Here is a 6,323-nt window from a genome sequence, read left to right on the forward strand (position 1 = left end):
ATCCTAGCATCGGCATGGCCCAACCTGGGGAGGTCAGGGAAGGTTTTCGGGGGAAGGTGAAGGAATGGAGGGGACTCCTGAAGGCAGATGGCAGCTGGGCTCATCAAGTAGAGAGAACAGCATGAACAAAGACCTGAGGTGAGTGAATATGAGCTCTCAAGGAACAGCGAGTACTGAAGTCACCGGCATGATGGCAATGGCTGGAGACGAGGCTGGAGATTGTGGTTGGGAGAGGCCAGATCGTGAGACTCTTGTACTCCAGGCAGAGCACTTTGGGCTTTATCCTAAAGGCAGTGAGGCAACCCAGAAGGCTGGAAGTCAGGGATTGACACGATCAGGTTTGCTTCTTAGCTCCAGGGAGGAGTGGGGCAGGCAGGATGATTGCAGGTGGGAGACGCTGACTGTGGCAGCCCCGAGAGGCATGCACAGAGAGATTAAATTGAATTCCTGGGGGTAAATCAGAAGGGGGACTGCGGAAGAAACTCTGGGAACAGCAGCATTTCAAGGTGGGCAAAAGCAGAGGAGAGTAGCCAGAAGGAGATAACATGCAAATTTGCTTCAAACTCTGAGTTACTTCTCACTTCCTCTTGACAATTTGAGTCCAAGCTGCTTTGGCTAAGAAATTTTCCCATTTATTTTATAACCCCACACCCCCAGGTCACAAGCAACGGAAAACATTATTTTGGGAAAAGAACATAAGTTATGGAGTCAAGACCAGGGTTTGAGTAAAGACTCAGTCAAGTGTTAGTATCCCAAAGGGAACACTGAATCTCAATGTCCTCCTCTGTAAAATGAGCATTAGATTGACATGATTGCTATGAAGAGTAAACAAGTACGGTATTTGTGAAAATGGCTAGAAATTCTGCACACATTGAGTACCTAATGTGTACGTAAAGGAGACTGATCTCTGACATGAAAGGAGGAAACCCAATAAGCTGAAGATTCTTTTTTTTTTTAAGATTTTATTTATTTATTCAACAGAGATAGAGACAGCCAGCGAGAGAGGGAACACAAGCAGGGGGAGTGGGAGAGGAAGAAGCAGGCTCACAGCGGAGGAGCCTGATGTGGGGCTCGATCCCAGAACTCGGGGATCACGCCCTGAGCCGAAGGCAGACGCCTAACTGCTGTGCCACCCAGGCGCCCCAATAAGCTGAAGATTCTTAAAAAGTAACCACAAATTAGTCTAAACAGTTATCTGAAGAGAGAAGCAAACAATAGGAAGAATGCAGACACTCCTCCTCAGGAAAAAAAAATTGGTAAAATTAACCTTGATTTTCATTTATTAGCTTGATAAACATTCATTTGGGATAATATAAATATTCTGCAATTATTTCAGTGTGGACCAAGAATTAGTTTTAAGTTGTTCCATATGTTTTTCATTAGCCATCTTCACAAACTTTCAAGTGTAAATACGGACTTAATATGTTTTAGCAAACTAAGCAATTTTGAAACCTTTACATGGGAATCTTAATCCAAGGGCATTATTTCAGTGATAATAACCAAAATTTACTGAGTCCTATTATGTCCTTTGTGCTTTCTATGTCCTATCTCTAATTCTCACAAAATGGAGGTAAGATAAGATTAATACGTAAGATTGGACTCAGACGGTTTTACTAACTTGGCCAAGGTCACACATGTAGAAAGTGGCAGAGTGGGATCGTGAACCCAAGCTTCACAGACTCCAAAATTCACTGCCATGCCTGCCTTTTGTTCTGAAGGAAGATCACAGAAAAGGGGCCCATGACCAAACCTGGGCAGTCCTAGAGGGCTTTCAGGAGGTTGTGATGTTTGAACAGAGTTCCAGAAAAATGAATAAGAATCTCAAAGGGGGTGGTGATACAAAAGGAACAGGAAACAGGGAAGCTTGCAGGGAACAGCAAGTGAAGGACTGAGGCACTTTATGACTTACAAAGTATATTCATGAGTAAATTCCCATTATCTTCAGGAAACAATGTTCATCTTTCCCATCTAAGAGATAAAAACAAGTCACATTGGAGGTGTAATGACTTGTTTGAGGACAAAGAAAAAGCAAATTGCAGCCCCAGAGTTCAAGGTCAGCTCTGGTGATGCCACATCCTGGGCTCATGTTCTAGTGCTGGCAGCTACAAAGAAAAAAACTTCGCTACATATTGTCCATTATAACTTCATTTCCCAATTTTATCATATTGTCCCTACCCTTATTTTCTTGTGTCAGTTACTTCCCCCACTTCTTTTTCTTTCATTTTATCAAGTCACACATATATTTGTAGGCTTGCTCAAACTTTCAAAGAACCAGGGCATAAATTGATAAAAACTTCAATGTCCACAAAAAAGAAATTGTGTCAATGATTTATATTCCCATCTAGTCTGGGCTTTAGGAAACCACATTTTTATTCAATTGTGATGTTAAGGGATACATGGTTTTGTGTACTGTTAACTTCATCAAATGCTCCAACAGAAACATGCTTCTGTGTTGCTATGGTTTTCTTGATGATGAATTTCCATGACTGTATTTTTTTCTGTAAAGGAGACATGACCATTTCCACACCACTGAACATTCAGACAGGTTCTTCATTGGTTTTCCACGGCTAGTGGACTGTGAGGGTCCTGAGGGATTTCTCACCACTCCAAGCCTTCCCACTGCAGCTTCTTCCACTGCTTTTGTATCTTGTCCATCCCATTTTAGGGCTATGGGTGTTGGTACATGTCAATTTGGGACCTCATTCAGGGTTCCTTACTCAGTCAATTGTGTGTCTTTTCCCTTTTTACAGTCGGGCTCTAATTGGTAAGTTCCCTGGATCTTTGTTACATAAATTCCCTCAAATCCTGTTTTGCAAAAAGGTATAAAGAAAGAAAGTGAATACACTTTCGGGGAGGATAAGGATTCTGTTTACAAATGATACAGCACTACTGTGCAAAACTAGTGATTTCCTGCTTATGACAATTGCATGTGTTAAGCTATTAGGTGCTGGTATAAACAATAAGCTATGTGGTTTCAACCCAAGGCCTTGGAACAAAAGCCTCCTTTTATCTAACCACCCAGAGAGGACATGAATTCAGGAAAAATAGGTCTGAGGGAGGCGCTCTAGGGAAGTGGTTCTAAGCACACAGCATGCTGAGCCAGAGGGATCTGGATTTCACTCCCAAACTTGCTTTTCATGGCTGTGAGCCTCTGGACCAATTGTTTCTCTTCTATGAGCCATAGTTCCTACATCCTTACCTTCTTTAGAGGGTTGTTTAGGGATTAAATAAAACCCAGTATTTAGTGAGTGTTCAGTAAATGTTAATATTAATCATTGGGATAGTTTCTTTGAAATAACAATTTCAAAACTTTGAATACAAGATGATGGGAACCTTATGTAGTCATAAGGCACAAAACAATGAAACAACTGGAGTGATCAGAGTTTCCACTGAGGCGTTGTTTTTCACTTTTTCCCAGTGTGATTTCAGAATCAGGAAGAAAATCAGGCCTCTAACTGTAGATACAGCCTGCAGCTATGGGCTTAAATGAATGAATGACTGGAGTGTATTCTTGGGTAAGTAATTTAATTTCCCTGTATCTTACTGTCTTTTCTGTAGAACATTGATTCATAGAAAACTAGTGGTTTTGGAAAATCCCCTAGATAGAGACTGGGTTTCCAGCCCTGCTTATGTTATTCTATGAACATGAAAGTGCGGGCAGCATAATGACTCAAATTCCACGTCCTGTTTTTGGTGGCATTTTCCCACTGACGAAATGTTTGTGTGTTCCTATCATGAAGGCCCTTGGAAGAACCATTTTCATTGAGGTCTGATTTGAAGTGAGCTAGCAGATTGGCAGGACATAATGCTGGTGTGCTCTGCTTGAAAGAAGACCATTTGATCTCTCATTTGCAGACTGGCCTGAAGAATTGGAGCGATTGATGCAGTCAGAGACCCCAGGGACTCCTCTGCCTGCACATTTGGCTTTGGCAGGAATGGTTACTTCTCCCTGGGCGCGTGATTCATACTCGTCCCATCAAAAAAGCACATTCTTTCAAGAGAACAGTAATTAATTAAGAAAGAAAATATTAATTACTAACAAGGGGAAACATTCACTCTCCTTACCTCTAAGGATTTGGAAATAATGATACTTATTCCAAAGCAAGGATAGTGGAAAATACTTAACAGTAGACTGAGTTGCTTTAAGAATTAACATTCTGGGTGTAAAGTGTAATATAAGCCACACACACACACAGCGCCTTACAAACAACAGACTTAGAGAATTATATTGAACTGAGTGAATGAAAAAGAGAAGGAAGAAATTAGCAAAAACATGGAACTTGGGGAACAGGGTGTAATTCATCGTTTGAACGACCCTAGACAAGTCTCTTAACCTAAGCCTCAGTTTCTTGTCTGGTAAACAGAAGCAATGTCCACCTTCCTGGTTTGCTGTGAGAAATTGAATAATGCGGTTAGAGGGCTATGTAGTTAAAAGCACCTGACAGTCATAAGACCTGGATCATAGATCAGGCTCAATTCCACACAATATAATTCACTCAAATATTTACTGAGCACTTATTATTTGCCTGGCAATGTATTCCAGGTGCTGGAATTGAATAAAGGATTAATAAGACAGCAAGTTTGTCCCTTGTATAGGGCAACTGGGATGGAGGCAGACCCAGGGTCTGAATCATAGCACTCTTATTTTATTTTACCTACATTCAGAAGAGCTCCCCCAAACACCCAGTCTTTGCCCTCAAACAACTCACAGTCTATTGGGGGATGCAAACCCCTAAACCCCAAATTCCAAAGCAGCATGCTAAATGCAGCCATGGTGGTACATAAAAGGTGTGTGGAGGGACTAAGGAGGGATTGTAGAGGGGGAGTTGGGTAAAGGGTCCTGAAGGGGATGCTGTGTGGCTGAATGATGGAAAATAAATAGGAGTTCCTACAGAGAGAAAAAGCAGAGGAAGGCATTTCAGATAGCAGGAAGCATCACATGCAAAGCCAAATAAACAGGAAGTTGCTAATTTCAGGTTCAGCCATTAACTGGCTTTATTTAACCTTTATGGAATTTCCTCAAGTCCCTCTGGGCTTCCAGTTTTCTCATATTAGAAAATGAAGGTGGGGATGGGGTGGGAACGGGGCGCGTGGAAAGAAGCAATATGGATTTTCTACAAGGGGCTTTCTAGCTGGTCCTTCTAGCTGGTGCTGAAGCAGAGAGAAGAGGGGTAGCTTTGGGACGATCAAGTCCCAGGAGTTATTTTTAGAGTATGTGCCAGAGGCCCCATCTTTTGTGACAGAAGATGATGGGCTGCAGTCATTCAGAAATTTTTGCCTAATCCACCCAGTTCATCAGTATTTACAGCATTGACTGAACAGGCTATTAAGGAGGCCACCATCCAGGAGAGGGAGACCTATAATAAGTACACGAGTATCTTGGAAACCATACTGGTCTACACCTGGCGGGTGCGTGGAGGCAGTAAAATAGAAGAACCTAGGGCATGTCCGTCACGTGCACGACAGGATTTAGCTCCTAGCAAAAAGGAACTTCCTGGTTCCTCATCCTGTTTCACCTTCTCCTAGAGGCCGCCCGCCCGCATGTTCCGCCACCAGTCCTCCCTGGGCAGGGCCACCAGGCATCCTCTCTTCACCTGCAACCTTTTCCAGGCCTGTGTAACGGGCTCCGTGCGCGCCCTGAGCGGGTGCAGGTCCCAGGACTGACCAGAGCGTCACACCCCAGCACCCTCTGCAGGGCCCCCAGCAGCAGCGAACAGGGTTTGCTGGAAGGCGGGCTGTCCAGTGCCTCCAGGGGTTGGGCTCCCGCCGGCTGGGCGGGACTCAGGCTGCCAGTATAAGGCAGGGGCGCCCCTGTCCCAGCCAGAGTGCTGAAGCTAGCACCTCAGCCAGGACCGGGAGGCAGCTCGCACTGAACTTGTCAACTCATAACCCTGAGTGACTGAAGAAGGAAAGAAAGGTCTGATTTCGGTTTGTTCGTTTATTTAGTACCGATGAATGGAAGGCGGGCAGGTGTGTGGATGCGGGAGAGCTCGGCTTGGATTGGCCAGGGATCTTAGGCCCATTGGTACCCTCGGCTGGCCCCGGGGAGCGGTCCAGCCACTTCCCGAGGGGCCCCAGGCGCCCACGCTCACCAACTTCTCTCCCCCGCAGGAGCACTTCTTGCCACCACTCCCAGCCCCAGCCTGTGATGATGCGGCTCCTCGGGAAACTGCGCTCCTCGGCCCCGGAGCCCTCTTTCTCCAACGTGCTCACCCCGGCCCGCATCCCTGAGTTCTGCATCCCGCCACGGCTGCCCGCGCCCTGCGCACCCGAGTCTCCGCCTCCCGCCGCGGCTCTGCCGCGGCGCTGCGCGGCCGAGCCGG

The sequence above is a fragment of the Ailuropoda melanoleuca genome, chromosome 5 (genome assembly GCF_002007445.2).
Source record: "Ailuropoda melanoleuca isolate Jingjing chromosome 5, ASM200744v2, whole genome shotgun sequence".
NCBI lineage: Eukaryota > Metazoa > Chordata > Mammalia > Carnivora > Ursidae > Ailuropoda > Ailuropoda melanoleuca.